Source organism: Dryobates pubescens, chromosome 19, assembly GCF_014839835.1.
Source record: "Dryobates pubescens isolate bDryPub1 chromosome 19, bDryPub1.pri, whole genome shotgun sequence".
Taxonomy (NCBI): Eukaryota; Metazoa; Chordata; class Aves; order Piciformes; family Picidae; genus Dryobates; species Dryobates pubescens.
This window is the reverse complement of record NC_071630.1, coordinates 7,878,464-7,890,863: the sequence shown is the minus strand read 5'-3', so window position 1 is coordinate 7,890,863 and position 12,400 is coordinate 7,878,464. Positions and strand designations below refer to the sequence as shown.

Below are 12,400 nucleotides of genomic sequence, written 5' to 3'. Positions count from 1 at the left end.
AAAGGTTGCAAGACAGTGATAAGAACTTGTGTTCTAAAGGTAATTATGTCTCTCTACTGGCACAGGGAACTGATAAAAGTGCATGTTATTCAGAAACATTTTGGACTTAAGATAAGGTTTCTTATGTCTTCTTAGTTTATGGAATATGAATTCAAGCCTTTCAAAGCAAATTAAATTTTGGAATAATCACTCACATAACTTGAGCAAAAGGTAGAAACTTGGTGGAGTGTTTGGATACTGTTGGAGAAAGCATCTAATTTAAAGCTTGAATAGGACAATGGTAGCTTACACCACTGTTCTGCAAGCTTGCTTTAGCAACTTTCAGATCAGTTATTAATTGTAGATTATTAATATTCCTTTGAAGTGACATGCTAGTGGTAATCCCTGTAAGCACAAGTAGATTGCAGTAGTCATTTATCTTGATCAAGTAATTCACACTGGACTCATTAACCTCAGGGTAATTTCGGATCAGGCCTTATTGTATATAAAAAAACTTAAATCGTCTACTGCAACATTGAGGGAAATATCTCATTACTAGATGATTTGATGGAATAAAACCTGAATGTGAAGAATTAACATAGTAGTTTCTTTCCCAGGCATGCCTTCCCTGACTTTCCTCCCCACCCCTTTCATGTTCCTGACTTTTGCATTGTTATTTAAATGAGATGACGCTAAACATTTACATCAGCAGCGGCCCATTTAAGGCTGTGCTGTGATTGAGCTGCCCCTTAAGAGCTCATTTTGAGTCTCTTCTATTGAGTATTTTTAAGCAGTAAGGTCTAAATTCTCTGTCTTATGAAAACAGTTTATTGCACTGCTTAGCAATGCTGAGGAACAAAGAATTATGTAATAGCCAACAACTGTTTTCATAAATACAAAAGGGTGAAAAGAGGCTTGAATTCCATTATGCCATACAGTTTTAGATGATAGACAGCTATTTCCTGTCTGTAAATGAATTACACATCACATTTGGGTTTTTATCCTTCTTACTTCTAAAAGCAAAGTAAAATGGAAGAAAATCTCCAGGTTCTCTTCCAAGCAGATGTTAATCTTTTCCCCTTTACCAGCTACAGCCAGTCAAAATAACCAAATCAACTAAAAAAAAAAACAAACAAACAAACAACAAACAAAACCAAACAACCAAAAAAACAGAAACCAAAAAATCACAACAAAAAGACACCAAAAGCCCAATGAGCCCAACAAAAAAAAACCCCACCCAAACTCGTGAAGCTTCTGCATGTATTTTTTTCAGTACTGAAATTTGAATTCCAGTTTAATCCAGGATGCATTCAGTCACATTTTGCATATCATTCTATTTTATTTTTTTCTTCACTACAGCTACTACAAGTTTAATCTCCTTTCAGTTGGAATCAGAGATGCTTGTTGTTTAAAAAAAACCTAAATTTAGGAGATAGAGGAGGTATCTTCCTCGTAATATGTATTTAAGAGGAAACCAATTTTAGCCAGCATACTCATCAGTGGTGACAGAGTGTGTGTGTGTATATATATCACTATGATAAATATAATTAAATCATTTAACTTGGATAAGATGCAGAAAGTTGTAAATATTTGCTATCCCAGGATTATTTTTAAATTGAATATTAATCTATACACTTCTTCCTGTCATCTGAAAGGTTTCCCAGTAGGGGAATCCATAATCCATTTTAACAAGACACTTAGTATCCTCTCCTACCACAACCTGGGGATAAAAGAGCACAGCATTTGCCCCAGTAATCTAAGAATCTATGAAAGGTCACATAGAACAAAGGGCAAAAGTCAAAGGTTGAAATCAAAACAAAACCTATACTTTTAAGCTCTGCTTGAGGGTACAACCTCTACCATTAGCTTTCCTCCCATACCCTCTGTGCTACTTGTTTAAAGCACAGATGTAAGGGATATAACCCTTGTGTACTTCCATCAAGTATTTGTTGATAAAAATGAATGAAAGGTATGCAATTAGTCTTATTGATACCTTCATAAAAAGAGTTTTCTAACTGTCATTAATTGCAGGTTAAACTTCCTCGTGTTTCCTTGTGACAGCATCTGTATTCTCATTGTGTTTTTCAGTTGGTGGAAGGATGGAGAAGAAAAATGCCCTTTGCCTCAGTGGAATCCCAGGTAAAGGGAAGCCACATTTCTGATGTTATCTGTTGCACTGCAAAGTGTTTTGTATTTCCCTCAAGGCTCTCAGCCTGCTTCAAGTGTAAGTATTGTGTGTTTTATATCCATCCTTCTCCAAGGAATCATCCCAGGCTCACAGCTTGGAAAGTTACCAGTTGGGCTGAGGGAAGCAAAGAAATAGTTAGATGTTTCTTCATTGCCCTTGGAAAATGTCAAATTCTGGGTAGAGTTTGCTACATTCTGATGAGTTACAGACTTTTCAGAATGAATATTTGTGCAAGAAGAAATGCAGCAGTTTTCTGCAATAACTTGCATTTAGTTAGTGAAGCTCTAAATGCATGTTTCTTTCATCCAGTGCCTTACGCGTGCATGCACAAAAATTAACAATCAGGAAATTAAATTATATGATATCCTTACTATAGAGAGGAATAACGGAGGCCACTTTCTGTAATCACAGGTAGATGTTCAGCAATGTAGTCATTTCTTGCTGAAGGTTAGAATGTTTATAGATTATAGAGATGAGTTTAAGATGAGCAGCCATTTACAAATGAAATTAAGAAACAAACTAGCTTTAATAATACCAAACGACATGAGATGCTCATCTTAAACACAACATAATGCTGGTGAAAGAAAGTTGGAGTAAAGGAATGGAACTGAGTGCACTTAAGCTTCCCCAACAGCACTACTTAAGTGTTGAATCAGTCCTCCATTTTAGGAGTTGTCATCTGTACTTCATCATGTCTATACTTTGTGCTCCTAGCACAATACTGACCCCTTTTTTTTAGTAAAAAAATATACGTGGTGGTAACACTTAGAGCTATGATGTATGCAATTATTAAATATAATACAGCTAATCTGCTCATACAGTATATATGCAGCACAGTATGGAAGAAAACTCATAAACTTAATTGTTAAAGAAGGGGGCGGGCAAAGGGGTCGCTTTGACCTCTCATGTGGTGCTGGCTGCGGTGTTCCTCAGTCCTCTGCAAGGGCACTCTGCTGCCCGCCCTGCCTGGACCCGTGGTGAGCCCTCAGAAGGGATGAGCAACCTTCAAGTCAAAGGCAGTTGAGGACAGCCAGTGCTTAGGGTCGCTCAGCCTCTTTCCAGCGCTTTTCAAGCTGGGGCTGTGCAGGGCACCAGCACGATGTCAGTCACAAAGAGGATTTGGAAACCGGGCAGTGGTCAACAACTTACTGTACCGCGGTTGCCCTTCAGCCATTGCTTGCTGTGTTGAGGTCTTGGCTCTGTTCTGCGTTTAGGCGGGTTCAGGCTCCTGCTTATAATCTGACTGCCACCCTCGGCTTTAACACAGGAGAAAAAATAAATGCCTGCAGTTCTTTGGGGTTAGTTTGGCAAAGGGTTTTTGAAGTATGCCCTCTGTCCCTGGCGCGTCCGACTGTCTTGTCCGCGGCGGCTGTCACGGAGATGTACAACTGCCTCCTGCCCCTCCCGCCCGCTCTGCACCCCGGCAGCCCTCCCCAGGGTCCTGCCTCCTCCCCGCGCAGCATCCCGACCCGCTACGCCCGCAGCCCCGCCACTGCCCGTCTCCCGGCGGCCCCGGCCTCCCCTTGGCGGCGGTCATAGCCTCGGAGGACAAGGGGCTGCTTCCAGCCTGCCGCCTCTCACCCTCTGCCCCCGCGGCGCTTCACCGCCGCTCTTCCCCCCCGCCCGCCGCGCGTCTGCCGGCGCTCCGGGCACGTCCGAGCCCCGCCGTGCTGCTCCGGGCACGTCCGAGCCCCGCCGTTCCGCTCTCCCACCCCGGGGGGCAGCTTCCCGGTGGCCCCCCGCCTAAGAGCCCAGCCTCCCCCCTCCCTCGGCGGGGGCCACCACGGCGCCCGCCCCCGCGGCCTGCCCGCCCGGCCAGAGGGAAATGCCCGGGCTCGGAGTTGGCGGTGCGGGCGGCTGCCGCGGCTCCGGGGAACGGGTGGCTCGGCGGATCGTGGAAAAGTTGTGTGCTTACCGGGCGATAGGCGGGGTAGGGGGGTGCGAAGGAGAGGGAGGAGGAAAAACCACCACCCAAAACTGCTTACATGAATTTCCAAGCGCTAGACCTGCCTCCGAGATCAGCCCAATAAGAGCTGTCAGGGGAGGCTCCCAGCTCACTTTTCCACATCACTTCACAGTTACATTTGGCAGGCAGGCACGTTGGAGCGCTCAGACCCGGAATTAGTGGATTTATTTGGAATATCCATGCTTTCCTGGAGACGTGCTGCTGCCTCTGGCTTGTGCAAAGGGAGAAATTAATAACTGCACTTTAGCATGCAGGCACAGAAACCCGAGAAGCTAAGTAACCAGCATCTCCTCCAGCATCAGCAGCCTCAAAAAGCATGAAAAGAAAATCGGGAAAATCCTGCCTGTTCACAGGGACTGGCTAATGTTTGTTACCTCACCCTCTCAATCCGTGCAGAAGTGGCTGTCAGCGAGCGGTTTCCTTGGTTCTTGAAAGAGTGAGTATTCATTTTATTAATATTATTTATGTCTCCCTGGCAGAGAGCTGCCTCTCTGTAGATGTCTTTCTGACTTAGTGGCTGTGTTCTCGCAAGGTGCACCGTGCGAGTGCTTTCCCCCTTAATAGGTACGGAATTGGGCTGAGCTGTAGTGCCTCATTAAGTCGGATGTTTGGAAATTCCTGATGATGAAAATGCCATGGGATGCTAGTTAAGATTTTTAATTTTTATTTTAAAAAAAATTATTATTCCCTTGGGAGGAGGAGTGGTGGTGGTGTGGCTATTTCTCCTCCTGTTTTTTTTTGGTGGTTTGTTTGTTTGGTTTTTTGGGTTTTTTTTTGAGTGGGTTGTTTCCCCATCCTTTCCTACCCCCCCACCCCCTTTTAAAGGATCAGGAGGACTTTGGATCACAGACGGTAGCTTCCAGGGCTGGAGAACCCGTTTCTTCTGTTTCTTCTCCTTGTTTTCTTATTTAGTACAATAAATCTCTGGGCTATTTCACTGTGTTGAATAGATGCAGGATTGCATTCATGCATTGAAATAGATTGCAGTTTTCGTGCTGAGAATAAAAATCACCCAACAGCCAGATATGTAAATGAGGGAGGAGGAGGAGGAGGCTGGAAAAACCACGAGCGGGGGAAAATCCCCCTGATCTATTATCACCTTCCTTCCCCCAAAAGCTTCGCACCCCCTAGGTAAATAAATAGAAAAGAATGGTATTATAGCTTCCTTTCCCACATTCAGAAAGGAAAGCATCCCAGAAATACTGTTCTTTTTCTTAAAGGCTGAGATGGGAATGAATAGCTGTAACTAGCCAGGAGCCAATACTGTCCCACAAGTTGTTTTCCTTTCCTTTTCCTGGTTAACTAAACAGATAATGCACCCAGCTGAAACTTCGGAAAGGGAGAAAGCCCCTTAGCTCCAACCACTCATTAGTTGCATCACTGCCAAGGTTCCTAGAGAAGAAATGCAGGAGTCTGCCGACCCCTGAAGCGGGCCGTTTCACAGAATGTTTTATCTTCTCTTTGAGGAAGGCAGGGGAGTAACACATCCTTATATTCTGCTTGGCTGCAATATCTGCTAGGTAGCAGCATCCCAATCGGGAGCCCCAAGCTGTCAGGCAGCATCCTGACTAGACGATATCAGACCTGTATATGGTGCTTGGCTGGGCAGCCTGGGAGGCACTGCAAAGCTTCTGCACAGGAAGCCCATGGCAGTTTGTATGTGGATATTATAGAAGAGATTAATTCAAATCCTTATTTAGACGCTGCCTACCGCCATGAAGGTGACACCACTTAGCACAGGCAGGAATTCCTTTGTGGTTCATTGCTGTGCAGTCATGTCTTGAATCTGTCTCAATTCAAACAGTTTGTGTTTAGTACCAGACTAAATAGAGTGGAATCAATCCAACCTGGCACATAACGGTGTTACACAAACCTGCTTGTGTTGCCAACAGGTATCAAACTCTATACCCTCACTTCTCCCTCCCTCTTCCTCTCTTGTAGACAGGCACAAACACACACTCTGTTCCATGCAAAGGAGTCTGTCTGTCTTTCCTCTGAAAGTAGGAATAAATACTGGTACAACTCCCACAAAGGCTGGCACTTCCCAACTGTGAACTTGAGCGCATAAAGGGCTTGCTATTTGTGTCTCTGGGTTTCACAGCCAGATGTTTTCTGAGGGGTGCTGATTGTAAGAGATCAAATAACTTTAACTGTTTATTGTTTCAAATCTGCCACGTTAGTTCTTAATAGAAGGGAAGCTTCCAGCTGTTCACTTCAGAGTCAGTTAAAGAATAGAGCTGGTAACTACCAAAGCTATAGATAAAGAATCCTCTTAACTTCACTCATCCTCTTCTGGAAATTCTTCAAGAGTTTCTCTGTAGTAAGGATAAAGAGAAATATGCAGTGTTGTTATATGAATGATACTCCTTCTCTCTGTTCAATGCCAGAATGTTATGACCACGAAGACACTTTGCAATAGGCTGCTCAGTAAATGGAGATAAATAACAGATTTTTATTCTTCTGAATGTATTTATCTAGTGTATGTTTTACCTGTATTAAAAAACCTGAGAAGGCAGCTAGAAGTTAATATCTTGAATACTTGTGAAATTATGAAATTTCATACTCATAAAATGTGATAACATCCAAACCCAAGAGCTCTCTAGTGTCACTTCCCAACCTGAATGTACGAATGTTTGCCACAGAAAAAACCCAGTAAGGGAAGTGATTATTAAGTGGTGTTCTAGTCCAAGGTTTTCATCTGTTCAGCCTTACTGTTCTGCCTTACTGCATGCAGAATGAGCACATCTTTCTGCTAGCTTCCTCTCAGGCTTGCTATTTATTCTCTCTCCTCCTTTTTTTCCAAAACTTGCATCCTGGCGATAAAGAACTTCAATTTCAATGCCTAATTGTAAGCTGAAGGCCTTCAGTCTCCTCAGAGATTGAATTATTTCATGAAAGTCATCTCTTAAGTCATGCAGGTGTGCAATTTGTTAACTGATCAGGCTGCTAGCCAAGAAGTGAACTTTGGACATTTTTTTCAGTATTTAAAAGTCAATAAGAAGTATGTGTGCCTGCTTAACAAATGTAACTGTTTTTAATAAGAGATATCCCCATACAGGACATTTACTCCTTTTACAACTTTCCCTTAGTGAAAAAAAAAATAAATTCATCTCCAAGAGGAGGTAGAATCTTCCTTAGGCAAAGTCGCTTAGTGCTTTTTCAATATACTTCAGGTGTTCCTACCAGCTTCTGCTACTGAAGTCTGAACCAGACCAGTAAAGGGGGAAGCAGTCTCACAATTGGATTAGAATTCACTTTCTTTGTCATTTGTAATCTTCAGAATTTTTCCAATAATACTGCACCTTTACCAAAGAAATTAATTGATCCCAGATGCATTATTTGTATCACTGTTGACATATAGTGCGTCATCTTATCCAGAAATAGTATATTTGTACTCCCTTCTTCAGGGTATAGAACTGTTACAGGTTAAGAGCACACAGCCAGCCTTGGATATGGATATAGGTCTATTACTCTTTGAAGTACTTCTTGGATTTTTTTTCTATTTCTTCCTTCTTGCACGCTTGCAGATTTAATCTTTTAACGTCTTCATTAAGAAGACCTAAGCACCCTACTGACTGGGACTTTTTCAGCCACTTAGTGAAATTAGGGGCCTGGAACCCATCCACTTGACCCTTGCTACATAAAGACAATTTCATTTCCAAAACTGAAGAGACTTCCAATGGGGAAAAATCCTGACCTCTCAGTTTATGAACAAGAAGGAAATGGGAATGTGTGCTTGAATCCCCTGGTGCTGCATATCTCTAAGAGATGACTATTCATACTCTGTAACAGAAAGCAACTGCTCCTGCTATGTGGTATAAACAGGTATTTTTATACCCATCCAATAACCACAAGATATTGCATATCTTGACAGTATTCCTTTTCTGTTCTTTTTCTAGTTTGATATTATTAGAGCCTGACCTCTTTAGATATACTATTAAACCTGACAGTTGGATGTGTACAGTATAGATTGTAGTTACATCATAGGAGTCTTTCAACTATGAGTTTAAAATAATGCAAACTGAATTCTTTCAGTGGGAGAGAAATGCTAAAGCATTTTGAGCTTGGAACATTTTAAGCGTCATCGCTACCATAAGATTGCATTAATAGAATTAAATTAGCTGATGGAAACTCAACATTATTCTTAGTGTTGTTGCCATAGAAAAGGTGGCTCACTTTGTAGCTTTCTGTAGATCACTGTTTGAGCAGTAGATAGACATAGAACAAAACAAAGTTCAAAATGAGATTTCAAATGCAGAGAGTTATTATCATTATTATTATTATTATCATCATTATTATCTCCCTTCCCTTTTATAGACTTCTTTGTTCTAGAATTTGTTCAGCAAGTTTCTCATTTTGTCAAGCAAGTAAATAATGGCAACGCAGTGACATTTCATCTGTATTAATAAAATTTTGCTCCCCAAAATATTAGGTACTGATTGATTCTGCAGTGGTAGGTGCAAGCTGAAAAGATGATTTCTGTACCAGCTCAGTTACCAGCAGATAGAGTTTAAAGCATCTGACTCTAGGCAAGAGAGTAATTTCTACCGGGGAGTAGATTTTATCCAGGAGTTGCAATTATGGAACTCATAGAATTGGTTTTCCAAGGTGTTAAGCATTAGGGCTTTGAGCGACCTGATCTAGTGTGAGGTGTCCCTGCCCATGGCAGTGGGGTTGGAACTAGATGATCCTTGAGGTCCCTTCCAACCCTGGCAATTCTATGATTCTATTTGGCTTGTGAAATTCATTTGAAATTCAGAATGATCAGCACCTTGGCTTGGATTTGAAGTGAGTGATGTCAACCAATCCTAGATCTGGGTAAGTGAAACCCTTTATGAGAAGTGTCTATGTACCTCGTGGTGCCTAAGTCATAGGCAAGCTCAGAAAGGTACTGCTCAGAGTTTCTTGCTCCAGTCTTTGTAGCTGGATGTGGGAGTTCGAAGCAGTATGAAATCAGTCAGTCTTGGCAGTCATTAGATCCTAGTTTCAACTTCCTGATTTGGTGAACGTTCAGTCGAAGCAACTTACTCCTGGGAAGCAATGCTCACCTTAATTTGAGGAAGTCAGATAACCATTTAAATCCTTTGCAGTGACCAATTCTCATAATTCTATATATATGTGTATTTTAATACATATATAAACTCATTACATCGGAGCCCCTAAGTGCTAATGCAAATGGACTGCATGCATTCACAGGCAGTGCAATTCCTTACACGGGTTTCACAATACTTTGGATTTGAACCTCCTTTATGGATGAAATGTAACAGCCATGATTGTGTCCAATGTAACACATCCTCAGCACTTTTAAGTCTTGATGTTACTGAAGTTCAGCCCGAGTTCCGTATACTAGTCTGTGAGCTTTATTTTTTTTTGTGTGCATTTCCAAAAGTTAGGGTAAATCAAACAAATAAATGGAAGAAAGAAAGGAAGAAAACCCCAACAAACACAACAAAGTGGCCAAACCAAAAATCTCAACCTGGCAACAGCAAAAGATTTAATGTTGGAGGACCCTAATTCTCTCCCAACAACTTGTTGACGGTAAAACTGCCAGGAAATGCAATGATGTGAAATTAAGGACCTTCACTTCTAATTTAATTTGTTGCAGTAGAAAAGATCTGAATATATTTACTGCAGCAGTACTGAATGTAGTTGGAAAAGTCCAGTTCTATTCATATTTTTTCCTTTTTAAAGTTAGGTGGTTTGGGCTTTTGGTGGGCTTTTTTTGTGGGTTGTTTGGGTTTTTTTTATGTACACACACATTTATGCATGTGACTAGAAAGTTTGTATAGCTCTCACTAAATCACAATGACCAGTCGTAATTTTATATTCTTAGTCTCATCACAAGTCAGAAAAACTTGTGTGTTTTAGTTTAATTATTATCTTTTGTTGAATTACATGGAGAACACCTAATATTCTTTTAAAGAAAGCCAACAAAAATTAAAGCTGTGTCATATATCATACAAAAGGACTGAAAAAGTAGCCCAGAAAGCAAGACATTTATGTCCTCCATTAATATTTAAACATTTTTCAGCAAGTACAGGGTAAGCACATCCCATCTGCTGAAACTCTCATGATAAATGATGCCCTAGGCAGAGCATGGTTAACACCTAATTCTCAGTCACAGGCCAATCTGTTTGCCTTTTTATGAGCTCTCTTCATGTTGGTGCACAACTTGCCTTTTTTTCCCTTCTCTTTAAAAGTGAGATAGGTCTTGAAATTATGCAATACACCCTCATAAAAATGAGCATCGGTTTGAGAGATGAGGCTGGCATGAGCTGAAGCTATTAAATCTATATGTAATACAGTTCTATTTTAGTCTAAGGAAAATCACTTTAATCAGTGGACTGTAAAGAATAAAAATTACTTTTGTTCATTTCTTCATCTTACTATAGAATGAAAACAATGAAGATACATCTGTTTTTGTCACGTTTAAGTTTCTGAACCACCTTGGTCATCCAAGGAGTTTTGTTGCTTTCTTCCCTCTCTGTTCTGAGCCTGCATCATGAGCTCCTCAGCACAATATTTGGAGGTGATGTTCTGACACACATCACTACAGTATCTGACTCCCCTGACCCAAACAAGTCTTATTTATTTTTTTTTCTAAGTATAAGAAGTTGAAGGGGAAGCTTGCAAATACCTTTTATTCTACACAAGAGCTAAAATAGCTGTATTTTTATTTTAATGTCTATTCTTTTGGTACCACCTGTCACCAAAAAAAGAAAAAAAAGGAAGGAAAATAAAAAGAAAAATGAACAAAATGCAACACAAATGAAACCACCAGCCCTAAAATGTTACAGATGCTTGTTATGTTGGAGAGGAAGTGTGATCAAACAAGTCATATTACTTCAATTGGAAACTCTGAAGCACATCCTCCCTCTTCGTCCTGTAACTGTACAATGTGTAGTGCAGTGGATTCATGGCTGGAGTTCCCGAGTACTGCACAATATAAGTAATAACAGAATAGAAGAAAAAAAAAATAGTCTGGAAGAGGTAACAAAACACTTGAAAGTGTTTATTGGGTGTTTTGTTGTTGGGTTGGTTTTTGTTTGGTTGGTGGTTGTTGTTTTTTAAATCCACTCTGGTTCAGTAAAGTAGTGAACACTTCTGAAAGACTGACAGCTTTATGTACAACTTATCAGAACTGTGGCAGCTTTAAAGTTGGCCCACATTGATTTTACTATTGAAGAGTAGCAAAATAAGAAATTCTGTTGATTCCAACAGATTCCAACACCTCGGGGCCAGGATACTCTTTTGGGTTCTTTAAACCCCCACTTCCCCCTGCTCCCCCTCTCCTCCAAAAAAAGAAAAACATCCTAAAAGTAAACATTTTTCAAAAAGTATCAAAAAGGTTTAGGTAGTCACTTACATAAAAGAGACTTTGTAGCTATTATAAAGTATCATGCTAGGCAATCACAGAATAATGGACTTTTTGTTACAATATATGGCTTTAATTAAAGATAAGTATATCGCATTGAAATACATCATTCTCTTTATCCCAAAGCATTAGTCAAGTAGTGTAATGATCTATGTCCTGTAGCAGGCTCATCTCTACTTCAGAACACCAATCATGGCATTTCCTAGTGAAAGCAAAAGCCTAAGGAAAGTAAAGAAAAGGAATTTATCTTAGAAACACATTTCTAAGTCTTCCTTCCCTCTGCCTCTGAAACAGACCCCTAAAACTGGAGTAACCTGTTTTGTTAATAGTAATACTAATCATCTTATAGCTAGATGAATAAATCTCCCAATAAATATGAAATGTCTAAATATTGGGGAAAGTGATGTGTTTCTGTAGCTGCATGTGTATGTCTACATTTCCTCAGTGCAAGGGTATAGGTTCCATCAGCTGTAGGTCTGATGCAAAGATTGATCAACTATGTGCTTAAAACAGTCCCTTTGCATTTGACACAACCTTAAGAACTCACTTAATAACCTAAAGATCTGTTCAGATGTCTTCAACTATGAGAACTAGCAATGCATGACTAAGTTTAAAAAATACAGTGGCATATCTTTGCACAGTAAATTACTCTGTGTGTATATGTGTGTGTTGGACAGAATATCTAAGACCCAGAGAAAGAGAGAGGTGGTGTCTGTTACCATTGTTGCTGAAATTAGTAATTCTTTGCATAACTCTCCTTGGTTCTCCAAGCAACCATAAGCAAATTGTCACACACGATACATCAAAATGAACCTGGACAATTGATTTGCACTTGTATTGGCAGGTTCCTCTCCACGTCTCTGCACAACGTATACTTGAAGTGTGTGCTACT

The 12,400-nt window shown here is 40.6% G+C and overlaps 1 protein-coding gene across 3 annotated transcripts in view; it reads left to right on the top strand.

Moving 5' to 3' along the window:
* The first annotated feature begins 3,976 nt into the window (after nucleotides 1-3,976).
* CDH8 (cadherin 8) overlaps nucleotides 3,977-12,400 on the top strand; it is a 165,451-nt gene continuing 157,027 nt past the window's right edge. For 2 of the 3 annotated variants that reach the window (XM_054169904.1, XM_054169905.1), the window contains exon 1: nucleotides 3,977-4,569. The gene's annotated coding sequence lies outside the window, so the exon portion shown is untranslated. The remainder of the gene's footprint in view (nucleotides 4,570-12,400) is intronic. The other variant, XM_009901138.2, reaches the window with a different exon arrangement.